This window comes from Dermacentor andersoni, chromosome 3 (genome assembly GCF_023375885.2).
Source record: "Dermacentor andersoni chromosome 3, qqDerAnde1_hic_scaffold, whole genome shotgun sequence".
Classification (NCBI taxonomy): Eukaryota; Metazoa; Arthropoda; class Arachnida; order Ixodida; family Ixodidae; genus Dermacentor; species Dermacentor andersoni.
Window position 1 is genome coordinate 164,188,910 of NC_092816.1, and position 21,941 is coordinate 164,210,850.

Here is a 21,941-nt window from a genome sequence, read left to right on the forward strand (position 1 = left end):
TGAGGGCAACTCAAATGAAAGGGAGCCAAGCCACCCCGGCCGCGTAACAATGGTTCGATCTATTATTTTCGATTCATGCGTGTAGCATAGAGGCATATCTCATATACAAAAGTGACTCCCAGGTGTGAGGATAAATGCTCTTTAATGCTTTCATACACTGTGTTGAACAAGGTTGCCTGACATAATGGACGCTACAAAAGCTGGGCAGCGTGGTGTCGTGAGGTTTTTGACAGCTGAAGGTCAAAAGAAAAATAAATTATTTGTATGGCTATCGTGTACGGTGAACATTACATCGCATTGGTCAACGTTGGAGCAAACGGCTCAAAGCAGGACATGAATGTTGCAAAGATGATCCAAGACCGGAATAAAGCCGCCATGCAATCAATCCGAACACAATTTCAAAGGTTGGCGAGCTGATTACACAAGACTGGATGATAAGCATTCATGAACTGGCCGAGCGCGTGAACATCATTCGCGGTTTGGTTCACACCATAATTCATGACCATCTCGGTTATCAGCTCTTGTGTGCGCAATGATGCTCAAGATAACGAACCAGTCGCTAGAAGACGGAGAGCTTCGGCGCTGCCTTGACTCATCTGATCCATTATCACAATGAGGGTGACGACTTCTTGTCTGTAATTCTGACCGGGAGCGAATCATGGTGCCACTACTACGAGCCTGAAAAATGACGGCCAAGCCTACAAGAAAGTAAAGGTCCTCATTTCCGTCGGAGACGTGCTGCTGACTTTTTTTTTCGATCGTTAGGGGCCAGTACTGATCGAACATGCTAAACCTTGAGAGACTATCAACTCTTTCCGATATTGTGAAACGCTGGATCGGCTGCGTGTGGGAAACAAGAACAAGCGACGTGGAAAATTGACGAATGGAGTTGTCATGCTCCAACGCAATGCCCCTCCTCACGTCACTGATGTGGTTGACACAAACTGGCAAAGTTCAAATGGGAAACGCTGCAACGTCCGACAAAGAGCCCAGACCTGTCGCCTTGCGACTTTCATGTTTCCGGGTAATTGAAAAAGCATCTCAAGGGAACCAGATTCGTATCGGACGATGACGTCAAAGCCCCGCAGTAAAAGGCGCGTATGATGATGCCGAGCCGCCTCGATTGACAAGGTCTATCTTTGTAGAAGTGATTGCTCAAATGCCTACTCTGGTTGCTACCTTTAATCTCGTACCTGCATGGATTTCGCGTCTGGACGCTTGTGTTCGTTCGCCCGAATTTTGAACTTCCATTGGACTGCGTACTTTGTGTGCATTTGTTTCTCATGTATGTTGAAATGTAATGTAACAATATTTGTTTGACTCTACTCATAATTCCCTGCAATAAAGAAGCAAAAGACTGACAGTGGCTGAATCGGTTAGCGTGGTGATCTCGCAACCCGGAGGTCGATGGTTTGAATACGCAGCCCGAAAAGCAATTTTTACTTTCGCGCTGCTTGAGTTTTTTTCGTATGGCAACACCAACACAGACCTCGACATGAGTGAGGTAATACAAGCTTCGCCTAAAAACACGGGACCTTCCCCGAGCGAGTGATGGGTGGAGAGCGGAACGAGTGGCGCGGACAGAGAAAAACAGGTGTTGCGTCGTTGATGTGACGCGGCGGTTGCGGCTACAGTCGACGGTGAAACGAGGAGACGACAATGGAGGACGCTCGCCCTGGGCCAAGCGGATTGCGTGGTAGGCCACGGAAGTAGGCTGCGACCTTAGGATGCTCGGCAAGTGAGAAGGGAGGTGCGACGTGCGAAGCGGTGGGAGCAAAACGCTCGACCGCGAGTGTTGCTTTCCGCTACTAAGAGGATGCAACGTTACTATGTTCGGCTTGTGTTACACGTTTGTACCACTCACTAGCTACAAGAATGCTGCACCTTTAGGCAGTGTATTAAGTGATCGCATGTGTCGTTGACGAAGTCGACCTAAATGTGCCACACGTGTACTCCACACTGCGGCTCGTTATGTCATGCACGAATTTGATTGTGTAACCTAAAGGGACGGCCGCCAGGCAACATAAAAAATTTCGGTTATACGCTGGAAGTTGTTGCATGCCCTCTACGGATCGCTCTGCCACAATATTTTTTTTTCAAATTGGTTCATTAATAGCCGAGATAGAAATATTTCATTACAGGGAACTAATCATTGCAGGAGGCGAGAACCAGTGCCAAGAGAGACACTCTCTCCACTTCCCTGTCTAGTCTCGGCACGCGAAATTCCTCCCTTGCGTTCTCCCATACCGGAGCCAGAGGATACGGGCCATACGGGCCCCGCGTTCATTTATTTTACAGCGAAGCTGTTTATGCGGACGAAGTTCGCTTAAAAGGGGCCACGTGACCTAGCGGCAGAGAAAGAGAGGAGCTCAATAGGGGGAAAAGGATTGGAGTTACCTCTTTCACCCTGTTAGAGTGCGAACGTATACGCGAATCCTATACGGTTGTCACACGGTGCATTTTCTGGGATGGAGCCAGATCGGCATCGCATTTATCGACTATTGATTCCAACCTGCCACGAAAGAAACAAATGTTACGCTGGCGGTTTTCGGCCAACGAACAGTGCCCAGCGATGGAAACGCGATCCTAGGAGCGCGTGGCTGCCGGTACGTGTTGCGACAGCAAGAAGTACCGACAGCTACGTCAATAGTCAAACCAATCTAACCAATCGTCAAAATGATTGCAGCGCCCGCATCTCCAGTGGTGGGCCTTGCGCCCAATATACGGAACTTTAGATTAGTGGTTCCGCACATTCCATCCCAGCTACAACTATGGAAAGAACCGCGAGTAGTGCGTACTATACTGAGAAAGAAGTTTCCTACCACGAGGGTCAGCGCAAAAAACAAGAACAAAAATAAACACTGGGCGAACCGCAAAAGTAAGCACTCTTAAAGCATGCGGACTACGCGAAGCGCGCAAAAGCGAAATTGAGGGGAACGAATGATGACGCAGAAGATTTATAATATCGACTGCTTGTGATCTTTGACTTGCATGGTATAACACTCGTTGTCACTAACACAGCTTCACTGTTAGATCGTTTTCACGGAATGGAATGGACGGTGATTTTTTCCCTAGGGTCCTTTTTTCTTTTTTTTGGCGCGGCGCACTTTCGCTCATGGTGTCAAGCGCGAGTTGTCCCGTTTTGCGCAGCGCACAATATTGCGTGCTCTCTACGACAACACATTACTAGCAGCATAAGTCGGTGCTCCACGAATACTGAGGCCGACAGACGCGGATCACAGAGCATGATCGCGCGCCAGAACGCGTAGTAAATGACATAGTTTCGTTGTGATTGCGCGCGACTGCACGACATGGGAACAAGCAGGAAGGCGGGACTTAAAGCAAACAAACAAAAAAAAAACACATTGCCCCTTCCAGTCCGCGAAGATAATCCAACAGCGAAGCTGTGTTAGTTACACCGAGTGTTATACCACGCAAGTCAAACTTCGCAAGCAGTCTTCGCAATCATTACGCACAGACTTGCGTCAGGTTGTGCTCGAGTCAGATCCTGCCGCAGACCGTGCGACTGTGACCAAAGTCTAAATGCAGGAATTCCCGCTTGAAGCGAGCAGTGGCTCCACCGTTCAGCATGGTTGCCTCTCTATATTGACGCCGTTCTAGAGCTTCTCGTTCGCGGAGCCCAGGTTCTTCATTCCGACGCCGTCGATGTGTTTCCGCGTCTCGGGCGCGCACTCCGGGATCGGCCTCCCGGCACTGCAGTTCAAACTAGGCGCTCTGGCGCGCAGCTCGGGGTCGGCACTACGACGATGATCCCGTTCACGAGCCAAATATCGCTGACGCTCGCGGTAGGCAGCTTCTTCCTTAGAAGTACGCACCACTCGCTGTCTTTCCATAGTTGTGGTGCGGGTAGCAGCACCCGCCCGAGCAGCACCCGCTCGCGGTTCTTCAAAATTAAATTGCTTCAATTTTAAATCTGCCCGTCACGTAACAGAATGAATGGCTGAAACCCCGTAAACGACGACAGAAGAGAAGTGAAATTCTACGCTGGAATGCCGAGTTGCAACGGAGCCAGCTGTGGAAGAAGACGACGACGAACGTGGGAGCAGTGGCACGAGCACGTACGCGTGGTAGCGCGGAGGGGTGCCGACGAGCCAGGTGGGGAAGAAGGCGACGCTCGAGCCATTGCTGATGGTGATGGCCTTAGCGAAGTCCGACAACGACGGCACAGGGGGCACAGGGTCCGCATAAACAGCTTCGCTGTAAAACACACAGATATTCGGTTTGTGTCTTGTATTACTTCTCTGAACACGTTTCGTCTAATGAAGCTATACAGAATAAACAAATAACAGATGTTGCCTTGAATAATTCCGGAAATCACGTGCCACTATGAGCAACATCACTGCGCTGCCATGTAGTGATTCTTGCGTGATGAGGACATTTCAATCATTGGTACCTGGTTACTTGAAAAGCGTGCGTTTGATTTGGGTGCCTGGCCATAAAGGACTAATCATTAATGAAATTTCAGACTGTCTAGCCAAGGCATCGATAAGTGGCCCGATTCTTCCTTGCTGCCCTTTGACTGCTTATGTTACTGCAGCTAGATTTCGCAGGAGTATCATTACACAGTCCGTATCAGGCTCCGCAATTACTAACTCTGAGGATTACGGACATCTCCTGCACCCTTGGAACAGAGATTTTTGCCGAACACGGAAAATTGAAGTGTCCATCACGAAGCTGCGCTGCCGTATACCTGCATTGAACTTCTACCTCCACAGGTCTGGTCTGGTCCCCTCACCATTATGCTCATTCTGTGGCGAAGCGGAGACAATCGACCATTTCTTGTTGTCTTGCAGACGTTTTTCTATTATAAGAAAACGACTACTCGAAATGCCGCTTCGCTCTATTGGTCTAACTTTATCAGTGCCTGTGATCCTATCTTTTGGAGCCTCCATTGTTGGGTTCAGCCACAGAAATGTTTGCTTGGCGATCCAAAATTACCTAATTGAAACCAATCGTTTTCCATGTTAGATTGATCGTTCTCCCTCCCTACCATAGCTTTCTTTTATTTCTTATCTATTATTAATTATTATTGTTATTATTATTATTATTTTCTTATACCCGGTTTTCATCTGATTATCTATTTTTTTTTCTCCAGACACAAAACGTTTACTTTTAAGCTCACACGCCCAAATTGTTAACTCCCTTGTTATCATTATTATTTTTAGGCGCCTAATTAAACCGCCCGATTCTTGGCCAATCCCCCACTGTGGGTATGTGCCACGGCCACGTAGGACAACAACAACAACAACAACTACGTCGGCGCATGTGGGCGAATATCCGTCGCCTTTCATGCCGGGAGCGCGGCGCCCGCGAGGAGAAAGGCAAACGACGTTTTTCAGCTCTTTTCGCGGCACGTAGCGTTGTAATACTTAGCAAACACGATTGTTAGCGCACATTGTATGCGCAGCGCTTGCGATGCATTACCAAACGTGCCGCAGGTTTTCGCCTTCAAGTGTTACGGAGAGTGTACCACGCTGCCCAACTTTTTTTTTACGACTTACAAGTAGAACAAAAGCTAAACTCGTCTACGAAGCCAGCCGTGTCGACTACGTGCGGAATATGTGGATTGCTGCCGTCGGCATTCCTGGCCACTGCATTCCTGAAACACTCATAAAACGTCGTCTGCATCCGCAACCCTAGTAGGAACGTAAACACTGTTGGTGTCATTTTAATTCAGGAGCTGTATTATGTGAGGTACCGTTTCGTGATCCATTTTCTCCGTCATTGGCTCCGACTCTGTTCCAACAACACGCGCTTCTCGCGAGACCGATCTCGCTAATGACAACGTCTGAGGCACGTGCAAGCCAGTGAGGAAACAGGGATGTTAGTGAAGGTAAAACTTGCATAATACGGCCGTAGTATATGTGTCACAATAAATGTCAACCATAATTTTTATGATATCTCGGTGCTGACCCGGACTAGACTCTTCTTTTTTTTTTTCTTAATGGGGTTTTACGTGCCAAAACCACTTTCTGATTATGAGGCACGCCGTAGTGGAGGTCTCCGGAAATTTCGACCACCTGGGGTTCTTTAACGTGCTACTAAATCGAAGTACACGGGTGTTTTTGCATTTCGCCCCCGTCGAAATGCGACCGCCGTGGCCGGGATTCGATTCCGCAACCTCGTGCTCAGCAGCCCAACACCGTAGCCACTGAACAACCACGGTGGGTGCGGACTAAACTACAAGAGCGGAAAATGCTCACGTAGGCCAGTTCGGCCGTGTACAACGTGTCACTTGCGTTTTTTTTTTTCCTTCTATTCCACCTTACGATATTTGCGGTGTTTTCTTCTTTAAAGCAGGCCAGTATTGTTACACCCGTTTTGTTTAGATTTTACCCTTTTGTCTGCAAGCAGCAGACAACTTCTAGGCGTGTCTGCTGACTGCCGGATATATTTTCTGATAATATTAACAAGGGAAAAATGTGGCGCCACCAACAGTGCAAGTTTCCTAAGGAGCGTTGTGGAGCCTTTGCATTGGCGGAATATTGCTGTTCGACGCTTCGTCTCGAACGTGGCTTGGCCAAAACATTGTCATCCTTGCACAGATAAAGCGCTGTTACTCTAATATCTTCATATAGTGCTTTCATTCACCCGTATTAAGTCTTTCAATAAAGTTTAATCAGCTTATCTGTATAAGCAAGCGGTGACGAACAAATACTGATAACAAACCGCAGCAAAGTGAGCGCAGACATTGCAGCATGTCCTCAAACTTTAGCGGCCCGCCGGCGTGTTTTATGTTTCATTTCATTTTACGACCAAGCATTAGCGCTCATCATTGCAAAAGAAATGCGTGCGTGCGTGCGTGCGTGCGTGCGTGCGTGCGTGCGTGTGTGTGTGTGTGAATAATACCAAAGAAAGAGCAGCTGTTATCTACAGTTACAGTAGATAGGGAATCATCGTGAAACTGTTCTAGGTCAGACGTGCCTTTAAAGCGTCCTTGCTCAGCGAGAATGATGCCGATCCGAAACGACCACATCCCAGCAGTGCCATGCACACTACCGCGGCTCAGAGCTAGTTTCCGCAGGGTATTGTAGCAAGAAACTCTATGCACAGCGGAGCCGGCGCTCCCGCACAATGTAAACGCGCCGCTGCTACATCGTACTGTCGCTATAGCGCAGCCCTGAGACGCTCTCAAAAAAACAAGTCAGCCTCGAGCTCGGGTGTAGCGAACAGACAGAAGGTATGCTTTGGCCAGCGAACCAGTTGTATCGAAACTTCACGCCGCTTCGTCCGCCAAGGACACGATAGCAAGCCATAAAACATTTTTCCCGCCACGTTGCCTTAGGGGTACCGATACAACAGTTGTGAAATCGACTCACAATCGACTCACACCACCCTCGCCAATCTGCACGAACACATAGAACTGGAGACCACTTTTAAAAAACTATATCATTATTATAACATCTTAGAATTACAGCATAATGCTATATATATATATATATATATATATATATATATATATATATATATATATATATATATATATATATATATATATATATAATACAAAACGGGCATGCGAATTGACGCTTTGCCGGAAACGCAGATCGTAACAACATATTTAGATTTATACTCTTCGGTGAAATAACCTGCACTACCCGCACAGCGTAGGTTAAATATTGCAAAAAGTTTCAAGTGAAAATGTATGTTGCGTCATCTCTTGGAGGCGACATGAAGTGCCTTAGGTAGGGCCGTCAGCCCACTGCCCCTATTCTCGCACACTGTGCTGCTATGGCTCAACACCTGACATCAATCATGGTAGGTGTTTGGATTAATGCGCTTCTTCCTGCTGTTACAGTGTATATTTATTGAAGTAATTGAATAGAGAGGCTGGAGTAAGCGAAAAAGCTTTTGGCTTTCGATAACAATTACCTACTTCCATATGAAGCCAACTCGCTAGTGGGAGCGTGCGCAGGAATTAAAGATTGCCCACCCTGCACATCGGTGTCGTAGCCATCGGGTCTCGCTAATTTGAAAACGTTTTGAACAGTCAGCTAGCATACAACCGCGCATAAGGCCACAGGAGATATTATTCATTGGAAGACGCGACAGATTTCGTGCTGTAGTATATTCTCTGCAATCAGACGACAAACGAGGGGCATAATCTTCCGGAGAATTCACCGCTTGATGATTGGCTGCTATATCCCCCTCATTCTCACAAATTTTTCATACTGCCCAGTTACTGACGTTGCAGCAACTGAACAGGACGAGTTTGGAACAATGATATCCGATCGCGCCCCAGGCTTGTAATCGGCAGCCATGCACGCGGTGCTTTACGCACAGTGCTCCACTACGAAAGAAGGCTCCACCATGGCCGCCTTGCCAGATTAGGCGTTCCAGCTTGTGTCCCGGTGAGCGAGCTGCTTGGTGACGCAAATCATAGATGGCATGAAAACTTGTTACAAGCACCCAGAGCTGCGTCTTCTACGGTGGTCCAAGCGCGTCATGGCGTGTAGCAAGGCATCGTGGGCTTTCCGTTTGTTTATAAACTCGTTATTTGCAGAGATATACGCGCATTTCTGCTGGTGCTGGCCTGCAGCTGTGTGTGTGCGCGCGCTGGTGAGTACTGCTTGGGATCTGCATAAGTTCGGGGGATATTTCATTGCCTTGAAACACATAAGAATTGTAAGTGCCAGTGTCTTGGTCGCGGCTGTTCGACTATCCGATTTAGTACCTTCGTGTGCGTGTACTGAAGCTAAATTTGTCAATGGAAACATATTAGAAGCTGCGGGCTGTCTGACGTTTGGTAGATTCACTAAATCAATAAGCAGATATTTGATATACTGCATTCCTTACTTGACTGTGTTTCATATCTTGTCTGTGTTCATGAACTTCAGTTTACGGCATGCTCAGACCTCTGTCGTGCGATGCTTCTGCCGGCATGCTACATAGCATATGAGTCTAGACACGCCGATTACATGCCAAGCTACAAATAAAGCTTTCAGTTATGCTTACCACGCTTTAACCTACTTATTCGGAAGCAAGCGGCAACAATGTAGTCATATGATTAAGGGTACAGAGCGGGCCCTCAGGCACATCAGCAACCGTTTGTTTTTGCTGGAACACTGCTTAAAACAACTGAAGTTTTTTTTTAAGTGTCGGTCGTGAATGTACAAGCAAACCTACATCCACGGGAGCAAATAGCATTTCGTATCGCTTCTAATTATATCAGTTTATTACCCGCGAGCACCATCAAAAGCCAATCTTCCACTACCGGTCCACTCAAACAGGACGTTGTTATTGCCTTTATGTAAAAGCGACGGGTAACTGCGGCGACACAGTAATCTATTTTTTTCTCGTTGAAATTGGCTCGTCGTGTCATCGCTCATTGCAGTCGCGATTGCAAAAACGCACCGCAATGATGCGCGACATTAAGCGGCAACAACAGCAAAACAGCACCATTTTGCCATTTAATATCTTGATAACTGAAATCATTCTCGATAAACTCGCCTCTCGGCTTGACCTCCGCACGGCGCCCCTAACAACGCCCACATAGAAAATATATCTGTACGATAACACAGAAGACAGTGCCTTGTTGTTGGAGACTCGAGCTGGTTGCCTAAGGACCAAATCGTACCGGAGGAAATACTCGCAACAAGTTGAGGCATGTGTATGCCGCATCTAAAATCCAGTGATCACACAGTACATCTCAATGGAATGCGAAGGGATTACGCCAGTAAGGTGCGCAGTAACGTACACTTTCCAGAAGCTCTTGCATTTAAAGTGGAAAGAAACCCCAACCTATCAGCAGTCGAAGTAAGCAACAGACATATGCAATATTGGTGGAAAAAATGCAACAAGAGATTTATATTACTGGATCCATTAAAAGGATAGGTAGTGGCATACAAGGTACATAGGGAAATCTTGAAGAGAAAACAGATGTGCACAAAAGTGCTCGAATGAAAAGCAAGTGTAAGTACCTGGAAAACACAAGAAGACTAGGTGACTATTTGTCAGCGGGCCGTTTCAAAGAGGACGGAAATAAAGCATCATCATCATGAACAGCTCGAGAACGAAGGCGAGGAAAGTGCCTTGGAATATCACGAAGACTGGAGGAGGTGACCGGAGGCAGAGAGCACGGTTGAATACTGGGTGCCTGTTATCGCTGGCACATTAGTTGGCCCATTTAGGCAAATATAGGCAAGTCAGGACGTTTGTACATTTTACTCCGTGGGCTCGAATATGCGACATTATAAATATCTCTGCCGTGCTATCTTTCAACGCACCAATGAAAAAAGTTTTTTATAGTTTTGTTTCATTGGTTTCTCTGTGTTAACTTTTTTAACTTTTTCGGTTCTCCGTAAACTCGCGAGGTGACAGAATGTTCGTGATAGGAGATTAAAACAGCGAATGATTAAAACAGGATGAGCAGATCACCTCCTACAGACAACTCTGAGTAATCCCGAAGAGAAAATTCAACGTCGCCCATGCTTGCCCTTTTCTTTGTTTCAGAAAACAGACCTTAATTACATTAGCCTTTCCATACGAAATATCTCTAGAAATGTTACCTGTAAGTAAGATGCTTACTTCTTCGCATGGTTGGTAACGTAGTTCAATATGTACCGTGGCATTCACGTGGCAAATCTGGGAACATTACCCGAGTTTTACTCTGATCGTCTTTATTGTAGGTAAGTGTCTTAAACCTTCACTAAAATTCTAGTCATCCATTCATCCGCCTTCTTGTATTGTGCTCTAAATGTCTATGTAAATATCCTTCCCTTAAGCGTGGTATTCTTAACGTATCAGTGCTCTTTTTCACGTCAGAGTGAAAACCAAATTTTAAAATTCAGAGTGATGCGAAAAGCAACAGTAGCATTTCGACATACGCACTAGCTGAATTACAGACACAGTGGCTTGATGCAACCATTTTAAGACGCCTCAAACCTCCTCTGTGGTTTAAACTCAGCTTCGTGAGATGCTTCACTATATTTGTATAAACTCCAGCCTGTCACTTCTGTGCTCCGTCACATGCCTTGCTTTTTCCACTTCGCTACCAGTGGCCACACTTGTGGACACTTTTTCTAAAGCGAAGTACTCCTTAGTGCAAGCCATTAAAATTGTGAGCCTTTCTGATGCCTGAGCATGCTTTAGTCAACTTCCTAAGGAGGAAGTCATATCTTGGCTGAGGCCTGCGTTAGAAAAATGAAGAGAAAAATGATGGCTCCGAGTGTTCTCGCAAATATTGCTCATACTAACAGTGTACCAATATGTGAACGCTTTTTCTAAAGCCACGTTCGCCTTGGTGACAACAGCGCTACGGCTCTGCACACGGCGAGTCGTGGTTGGCGCACGCCTGACCATCAACCGTGTTCCGGTTCAAGCTCGAAGAAACAGTTGAGAACAACCACCTGTACGCGGGGAAAAACATTTATTGTGCTTGTAACTAACCCTTCGAGCAGGTCATCTAGCTGTAGTTAAATCACTGGTCATTTCCTCGAAGAGAATACGCTAGCTTCCGACTTACCAGCTAGGAATACGAGCGACCGCGTAATCTTCCAAGGCAAAAACGTGGCTGGCTAACCATGCACGGTGAAACCGGAGCGGCGATGTAGCTTACATGGAGCCTCGTCTGTACATTTGTGATGTTGTAACAATTATCTTGGAACCAGTAAATATGAGTCTGTATCTGAACACTCGCCCCTTACTGGGTACAAGGGAGACTGGGCCGATAGGGACGGGCAACTCACGTCAGGCACCCGATGGCTATGACTGCGTTTGCGCTACCCTGCGTAACTCTTATGACGCCTCGTGTGGCGTTGGCATACGGCAGCTGGCCACCCATTTTGCTGCCGTCTTGTAATGGGCACTCTAAAATATATATTGTGGTACTGCTCCGTACGTTATTTGCATAAATATATTTTCTCCTTTTAAGAAATTTGGTGGGAATAATATTCCAGTGGATGTTAGGGACAGGGTCACAGCTGTGGACCTCAGCAAGACATATTTTTCCCTGTAAAATGAAGTCCCCATGTGGGACCGGTTTGCTTTAAAAACGAATAGCGTTGCCTACACTGAGCGGCTTGTCTTATCTAGTTGGCTGACAAGAGGTGACGATTACGCTCAAGTGCAGAGGGATTCAAGCCAGTGCACTGAAAATCGATAACCGGATGGCGAGGGTGGTGCTGGTGTCGGCGAGTGGTCCGATTCCTCTTACTTAGCTTGCAGTGGCTCGTTGAAAATCGCGGCTGCATGCAACGGAAGGTTCAGAATGCCATTAAAACGCATCCTCAGCAAAAAATAGTTGGCAGAGCGAGGTCATAAACGTGCCGAAAGTGCTTGAAAACGTTACACGGCCACGCAAAAATTTTATTGTATGCAAATAAACCCATGCTCTCCGGCAGGTACGAGTAACCAGTGCCTGAGCGATCGGCGGCAGCCATCTTTTATTCCTTTCGTAACGGAGGAGCTTGTGGCTATTCAGATAAACATTCACTTTGTTGGATACAAATGCAGCTTTAACACGTACTATTTTTCGCAGTGATAGCACAGCAGGTAGTGGTTGGTGAGCATTTACGTTATATGGCGTTGTTCCTTGGGTGTTGGCGGGGTGGGGAAACCTGACGGTGGGCGATGGCGATGCATGCCAATATTTCCGGCTTAGGTTGCGGTGGTTCAGGCTGCGCTTTGGGAACTCGTAATGGCCGTTCAAGGCCTCTGTGGTCAACATCTGCAATCAAGGCCACTTCATGTAATGGCGCTCGAAACAGTTTCCGTAGGCCCGCACACACAGGTGTTCTTGTTTTATTCCCTAGGTCAACGAATATGAGCACTAGAAGTTTGACGCAGCATGGCTTCATTATCCTCGTGTTATAACATCTGGTAAGCATTCCAATCGTCCTATCGATCTTTGTAGCCTTTGAAACAAATTCAGTGACTATCTTGGGTGGGCGGTGTATAAAAACGGCGATCTCTTCTCTTACACCACAAATCTAGAAGCGAATCAACTGTAGTTATTTCCTAACAAGTAGGAGTTTCCGTAGCCAAACGGGTGAGCCATCTCCGTAAAGATGGCTGTGTTCTTATTTGCTACGTTTACTGGGGCTTTTAGCAAAGTTACAGCACTTCCTTCGCGTACATTTGTGAAGGTCTTCAGAAAGCTTTTGTGAAACAGGTCTTACGTCGATAGAGTGAACTTCGTTCTCGAGCCAATTCCAAGCGCCCAGGGTAGCATTTAGGCGAAGGGAGGCTTATGGGCCTTCAGCCCTGCTCCCTTCCCCTCGAAATTCTGTTGCGCTTTCACCCACGGCGGCCAAGGAGGAACGCATTTTACTGCCGAGTTCGCCCAACCTCCTCTCCAGTACAAGAAAACATGTCGTCGCAAGGCAACCGTCCACCCCTCACAACCAAATTACCTTGCGGAATGTCTGAACAAGTATTCAGCAAGCAGGAACAAGGACACCAAATAAATATACACAAGGGACAAACTTCCAAAATTTAGTTTCGGATATTATCCGCGTTTACATACTCCATTAAAACGCCTCATAAGCTCGCGCACTAACATATGAAAACATAAAATAGAAACTACTAAAGAAGCTAGAAAAAAAAACAGAACAGCATAAAAAAGCGAGCTCAGTGCAAGCGCAGAAAATCTAGCTCAATCTTACTCAGTGGTAAGTTACATCATGACGTCCCATTATTACCTTAAAGACTCCCGTTTAGGTGTGTTGCATAAGGGCAGGATGGCTCTAAAAGGAAAGTTCTATACAGTTCTATACATGGATTCAGCAACTGAATCCAGCAATTCAGATGAAGATGGTATTGCCGTGACATCAGGAGGAAGGTCATTCCAGTCTTTTGCTGTTTGCGAAGAGAATGAGGGAGAAAATGTATCAGGCAGGTGGGCGAGCAACATGAAGTGAATGACCAGTGCGCTGCGATGGTTCCTGATGGAGGGGCAGTGTAAAGGGCGTGGTAAACTGGTTATTGAAAATATTTTGAGACAACGAGACGAGCGACACGGGGAGGACACTAAAGGAATAACAAACTGGAGTGTGCTTTTAGAGATGAAATGCTGATGTCTTGCGAGTAAAATGGATGAATTAATCTTGTAGCACTATTCTCAATAAAGTCCGCTGAGCAGAAATGTTTGGTGTAGTTCCCAGATAGGGGAATTGAGTTGAAGAAGATATAGTTGACGCCTCATGAAACCCAATGATTTATTTCCCGATGAAATGCGTGTGCCATGATAGGGCATCAGCTATTCTGTTACAGAAAAGTAAACAGATGTGTTGGCGGGTAAAAAATACTAGTTTACATTTACTCAGAATACGAGTCATTAGCCATCGGTCACACCATTATTGCGCGCCGTTAAGGTTATTCTGCCGTCAAACTTGATCAGAAATGTCAGTAATTGTGCGATAGATTACGCAGTTGTCGTCGAACATGCTGATAGGTCGTGATACGTGCAGTGAGAAATCGTTAATATACATTAAAAATAGAAGGCGGCCGAGCACGAAGCACTGTCGGATGCCGGACATTGCAGGAAGGAGGTTACAACAGTGATTTTTGATAGAGACAAAGTGAATGTGGTTATTTGAGAATTCTATAACACACTGAACGCTGTTGCGGTGCATATTTCTGTAAGAAAGTTTGGCTACCATATGCTGATGAGACACGTTGTCAAGCGCTTTAGCACAATATTGAAAAGTCGCGTCTGTTTGTATGCTCTAGTCAAGAGTGGAATGAAGATCACGAGCAAACAGAGCAAATTGAGTTTCGCAGGATATAATCTTCTGAAATCCGTGTTGGTAAGGATGAAAGAAGTCATCCTAGTCATGAAAGTACGTGACGTGGGAGCAGAATATGTTTCAACATGTTACATAAAACATTTGTTACTAAATTCTGTGTGTAGTTTAATGGTGAGTTTCAATTTCCGTGTTAATAGGCTGGAATGACTTTTCCCCCTTTTCACTTGCTTGGTTTCCACCCGACGTCAGAGATTATGAAAAGTTCAAGGTCTGGTATGTAGCTGATATGTGTTTAGCCTCTTTCAAAAGTTTCGAATTAATTTCGTCAATACCAGGTGATGATTAGAGCTCCATTTTTTTTTTTGATTTCATCTGCGCAGAACAAGAGAGCGGGCCTTGGTAATTCTGTGTTAGGAAACCCAGCAAAACAGGTGTAACATGCTTATTGGTGAAAAGAGAGAAAAAACGCAGCATCAAACGCGCTTGCGCATCCTCCGTCTGAACCAACTTCGCCTGTAGTGTTGCGCGATGTTATTGTTCTTTTGGTGTCAATGAATTACCCAAATTTTCATTGGGTTGTCGGTTAGAAGCTCAAGTAAGCCATTATGAAATGAGTGTACTGCGCGCTGAGCAGAGCTGAGGTAGTCGCGTTCAGCTACGTAGTATGTTTTCCATGTGCAATGGCGTGCAATACGTTTGGCTGAGCGAGAAAGACGTGTTTTTTATTATTTTATTTTCAATTTAAATGTTTTTCGATCCAAGGTATCTGTGTGTTACCATGAAATGCTGCCTTAGTACTAAGTTTGCCAGGATGTTCTGTCATTTTGTGTTTAAAGACAGCCGTTTTCATAGACAGAATGGCTCAATTACGTCACAAAAATAGCAAAATATAACTGCGTAGCTTATTATGTACCGCTACGTAGTTTCCTGTATTGTCTAAACGGTTTGTTTTACTTGAAACGTGGCGTCGCCCTAAATTGAACATGAATGTGACATGAATTACCTGATGATCAAAGACGCAAGAAGGTATGAAATTGATGACAAGCTATCAGGATAGCTAGGTAGTACAAGATATAAAATATTACCTGTTTCTTGAATGACAGACGGGTGTTCCGATACATGTTGCGTTAGGTTGAGATTAGGATAGCCGTTTATAGAATTGTTAGTGCATCCTTGGCCCAAGCTTTAAGGAATGTTGGTGCTCCAGTCTGTATGGGGGAACTTAAGTTGCGTAAAGGGGAGCATATGTGCTATAGGGTGCGCCCGTTTAAGTTCGCGGAAGGCGCTTTTATGTTTGTAACAGAAGTCATGACTGTTGTTGGGGGTCTGTTACAGACTCTCAGAAGGATTTCCTGAGGTTTAGCGGGACAAAGAAGCCTTAGTATTTCAATATCGGGACTAGCACTCGCCGAACAGCATGGTAGTTCCTAATGAACAGCAACGAAAAGACCGCTTCCGGGTGTACCTTCACGATAATTGGAATAAAAAGGGAAATCGAGTAAGTCAGTTAACACTTTAGTATCAGTGATTTCATTAGTTGGCGAATATCTTGTTATTATCAAAAATTTACTGCGAGACGACAGCACAAGGTCGGATAGCACTGTTTTGTTTAGGAACAAAACGGCATGTTTTGGTCAAGATTATAGAAGAGAAAATATTAGATTTGGTTATAGTCTCATAAGCGCTTGTTAGTTGGTGGGCACGGAGGCATACATTCTAATTCTTCAACATACTGCGATGCGTTGCCAAAGTATCACGTCGGATGCCGATCAATAACGTTTTGAAGCGTAAGGGAAAGGGACTTGCGTGACTTCGTCCGAATGAGATGAAGTGTTTTCTGGCGTTTTGCAGTGGTCTAGTGAAATCTTTACGAACACTAGGGTTTGTTCCTTACAACTTAGGACAGTTGTAAAGAATGTGGTCCTTGATTTTGTAACCTGTTAAAAAGGTAAACTTTAATCTATCTTAAGACAGCAGTTAGGCGACGGACGGCCGAGGCGATGTGCGCGTTTTATTTTCTTACGCTCTAATTGAAGGTTCAGGTGGTCATGGCAATATTCGATGATAATGTGATCTGAATGAGCAGACGTTTCCGATCCAGGAGAACTTGAGATTTGACCAAAAATTAAATGGTTTTACCGTGACCTGTTCTGTGTATCATGCATAAATGATTGTAGGTTACTTATAAGGCGGGTTGTGTTCGCCGCCTCAATCCTGAATATTTTAATTTAGAACTCATGGCTAGCAGGCTCTGGTAGTGGTTTTCCATATTTTGGATGCGCTTGTCATTGTCAGGATTGGGTTTGTCTCTGTAGCTAGCTCTGATTTGAGGCGTTGAACTTCTGTCATTCATTGTGTTTGATCAACAGTAACTCCTTTAGCTCGGCAAGTACAGCCTAATAGTGAGGACTGGTGTTAGTTCAAATGTCACCTTCTCTTTACTGTAACACAAAACTTACATCAACACACTAAGCAGCAATAAAAAGACAACCCTGACTGCTCGGCAGCACTACCCAAAATAATTGCAATTTTTTTTACAACATACTTAAAAAAAGTTAAATTATGGAGTTTTACGTGCCAAAACCACTTTCTGATTATGAGGCACGCCGTAGTGGAGGACTTCGGAAATTTGGACCATACGGGCTTCTTTAACGCGCACCTAAATCTAAGTAAAAGGATGTTTTTGCATTTCGCCCCGATCGAAATGCGGCCGCCATGCCGGGATTCACAACATACTTTAAAGGGCCGGGATTCACAACATACTTTAAAGAGGATTAGTGGCCTTCGTTGGAGCCCAACAACCAAGCCCACAGAAATGCGCTGGTCGAACTGCGTTGCGTATAGCTGGCTCGCATTCTTCTGCCGTTGGTGATAGAACCTTCCAAGATATTTCGAAGACTGGGTGCTTCATGTGCGGATGGGCTGGTCTTGGATCACTGGAAAGTGTAGCGTTGAATGTTGTCATTCCATCCAGATAAAACCAGGCTGGGCGTATGCCAGCGATGTACCAGGAAGCCGCTGCACTGTAAGCCAAAGCGGATTAGTGGATTTCGCGGAAGCATAGCCACCGAGTCTCGCACTGAGCAGCGGTTGTGAAATGGTAGAGTGTCTTCCTCATATGCGGGAAGTCCTGCGTTCGAATCCTGGTGTTTCCGGAAACCCAACGATTTTTTCCTTATGGGTAGATATGTACCACGATCTCGGCCCTTGGTTGGTTGTATGAGTTCTCACCTCGAAAGGGGACCTTATAGTTATTCTACGAAGCTCTATGAAAGCCCCTCGTCCCACCACACCTTCGGTGAAATAGTCGAACATCCACTGCTACTGCGGGAGGCAGACGAATTACCGTTACCACCGCGTACGTTATCACCGCCACGTTACCACCGTGTACCTACCTGTAAAATCCTGCACAAGTGCTCTACAAGTAACTACTGGAGTTCCAGAAGCGTAAATGGGTGCTCGCCTATTTCGGCATCGGACCGCCAGACTCCTTTTTCACTGCCGATATTCTACTAATACAGGCTAGATCAAAAGTCCTAATCTTTACAACATCAATGGTCAAGTGGGTCACCTCGCAGTTATTTTTGCCCAAAAGGATACTACACAATAAAAAGGGCGGGAAATTTGCGTTACTTGGAGTTAATGAAAATAAAAAAACACAAAACACGTAACCCATTATTCCTGCATCTGCCCTTTCGGCCAATGTAACATCCGCAATGCGGTAGAAGACGAGAGCTTTGTAATGAACGAACTGATTCATCTCTATGCTTTTCCTGATAGGTCAGAAAAGCGTCCTATTTTCTCGTCTTTCCTTTCCTGAAAGGCTGACTAGCTTATTGGACGGAATAAAGGCACCATTGTGCTCAACATCACTCAGTGTTACTGAGCGCTGTACTCTGCAACGTCAAATTGGCGCCGCGGCGCAGTGTTTCTTCCCCGCTCCCAGTCTACTTTCCCTTACCTTTCGTGAGTTTTCCTTACAAAGATCGACTAAAGGTTCCTTTCATGCTCGAGCTCTGTGCGCCGCTTTACTGCTCCGACCAAGGTCCTGCGAATATGCAATACCGAGGTGCGCCGTTTCTGCAAGTTGTAGGACAAACGATAGTTATGGGGAATGACAGCAGCATTTTTTTTCACTGTGATCACATGAACGTATACAATTAATGCTCCCTCTTTGCTGCACTTAAAATCAACAGCCCCTCTACGACCGACCCCAAGGTGTGAGTGTGTGACCTGTTGCATGAATTTCTGGCTAATGCAATGCTGCCACAATTTTCAAACGCATTACTGAATGAAATAATTGAATTTCTCTTTGTACCAGCTTAGAATGAGGTTAAGTATAAAAGAGCAATGGCGTGTTTACCCTAGATTATTACATCAGCCCGCCCAGGAATCACCGAAGAGAAATTTGGCATCTTCACAAAATTCAAAAGACTTAAGACTCCTTTAACTGGCACTTCAACGGTTTATCGAAGTGGTGTGAGGCACTCACGAAGAATAGTCAACAAATACTCTTTGTCAAATAGCCTACCCTGGCCGTAATCTTTAAATCAATTCTGATCATTCAATTATTTCTCATAGCAATACCATTAAGCAGGTTCAATGGACATTTTGAAATTAAAGTGAAGCAAAACTTCGTATATTTTTGTGCTTACGCTTGTCGACATTCGTACTTCCACTGGCGCATACGCTTGCGAAGTAAGCAGATAAGTTCTCTTTGTGATAGATTCGAACATGTGCGATACATCTGTTTAGTTCGTTTACGCACAAGTGCATATTTGTGTTTCGCGGGATAAAGCTATGTGCGTCTCCCACAATAAACCTCTTCTTGGCCTTTCACGTCCTCGACAATTACAATGCTCTTCGGTCCCATGTCACGCGCACTCTAAAAACTAGAGAGGGTATCGCAGGAGTGAAGCGGCCGATTTCCTCTTCGAAGGGTTGTTTTACTCTCGTAAAATGTCGAGTGGAGTGAAATGCATTGTTCACTCCGTCACCAAGGCGAAAGTGAAATGTGCTTTTCACTCTGTCCTTCTGAGAAAGAGTAGAAAGCCCGTCCTACTATTGCGGCAATAGAGAAGAAAACGTAGCGTATTATTCTGCTTCAACTGTAGGAAGCTGGCCCCGAACATGGCAATGTATCACTCACGCACGCTGAGCTAAGAGCACACCGTTGTGCTTCTAAGAGAACAGGCAGCCACAGTTCAAAGGAACGCGGAGCGAGCGCTGTACTTTTTCACTCGGAGTTGCTCCACCGCGCGCGCGCGCTCAAGATCGCGGAACAACACAGCACCGGAGAAAGGTGATCCGTCCAGCGAGCAGCAACGAAAGCCATCCAAGGGAGATCGTGTGTCAGCCATCTCGCGTCGCCGTGAAAACACGACAGTCGTTCGTGATGCCTTGGATATAACAACAAATCCTCCACGGTAAGTGAATTCTAACTTAGGTGCACATTCTGCGTATGTGACATTCTATCGCCAGGAAGTTGTCACGGCGTTTAGCCGACGCGATTGACAACGGACTAGGCAAGCGCGCCGTGTCTCGATGTCAATCGAAAACGACAGTCGTCGCGATAACTGCATGTGATTTTATCACTTGCCACTCTCCGTAAGAGCTTTGAAAATCGCAAGCGCTGCCAGTACCATGGTATGTTCAATAAGACGTGAGGCGAGAGGGCGCTTAAAATGGTTTGTTCACCAGCCCATGATGCCGAACCTATGCGGAGAGTGTTTAGCGTACTTTTGTGTGTTTGAATTTACTCAGTTTGGCAGTATACTGTGTACGGAGCGCTATTGAAATAAGGAGTCCCATAACAGTAGACATCATTTTGCTAGAGGTATGCTTTCGTTATAGATAAGCTGCGCGCTTGACGTGTCTCGCCCATGGGTAATCTGCGACCACTGAACTTACGTGCAGCACCAGTGCTAGTTAGAAACATTGCCGCACGCATTCAGCTGCATACTGCAAGAGGTCAATTGGGCGTGTTATCTTGAACTTACTGAAAACGCATGAGGAAGCCATGTTTTATGCTGAATAAAGCATAAACCCCATATAAGCGATCTCGCGCGCGACAGCTACAAGCGATGCGATGGAGATGGCTGTCGCGTTCGCTCGTCGCCTACAAGTCGTACTCCGTGCGAGCGAAAATTTTGAGTGACGCCTCCGCGGTGTTGCCGGTATGAGGGCTGCAGACAAGCGTCGAAACTAGCGTGACGCGTGCTTTAGTAATTTAAGTTGGTCTATTTTATTGGAAAAAGTAGCATAAAATATTTCTGAAGGTCGTGCGGTAGCTTCTTATGATTGCACGTATAAAAATTCAATCGTTTGCTCGTTCCGCGCGACAACCGGTAGTATTTGAGCGATGGATGTAAACATCCAGTTCCGGCTTCGTGCTATTGACTAGTCGCTCATAGCACTTTCGGGTGACGAGCGACGAATTCTAGATTGCCAGAACCGAGCGATCTGTTGAAGGGACGGCCCGTTTTGTCGCTCGAAGCCGTCGCTCGTCGCCGTCACGCACTAAATCCTTCTGATGGTTTTTAGCCCTAAGACTCAACTGTTTTGCTCATGTGTTGAAATGAAAAGTGTTTATGTGTCTGATTTTATGTCTCCTGTTGTGGTTTTCGAGCCCGGTGCGAATCTAAAAGGGTGCTTATGTCAAGGAACTCGGTTAATTGTCAAGCAGCGAGTTATGCATCGGCATCGAATATAACGGCTAGTGTGTGGAATTACAATTGCAGGGGCGCTTTGCATACGCTCATTATTTTGGACATAGCTGTGTATTTGCTACTATGAGTTGGCGTTTCAGAGTTATGTCATATGAACATCTAAAGCACCCTTCCTCTTGGGGTTACAAGCATTATGTGTGCATCTTGCTACTGCATGGCAGATAAAACTGTGTTTATAGTTTTAATATTTTAATAGAGAAATAAACTGTAAAACCGAAACGTTGCTTTAATTTCGTGTTACCAGTCGTCAATCGTACACAAAACAAAGACTGGGTCTAATGAACTAATAACTGCGGTCTAACTGCAAATTTTACATGCTTTTAAGAATGTAAAATGCTAGATTTCGAACTGCAGCTGTAGTCGAATCTGTCAAAAATTTCCACTGCGCGCCTCAGAAATGAAAACAAGTTCATGCCTTTTAGTAAGCGTAGATCCAGGCCGCAGTGAACTTTCTTCTTATTATTGAAATGTAGGTAAGCTTGCCGTAACAAGCCTTTTTGCCTCT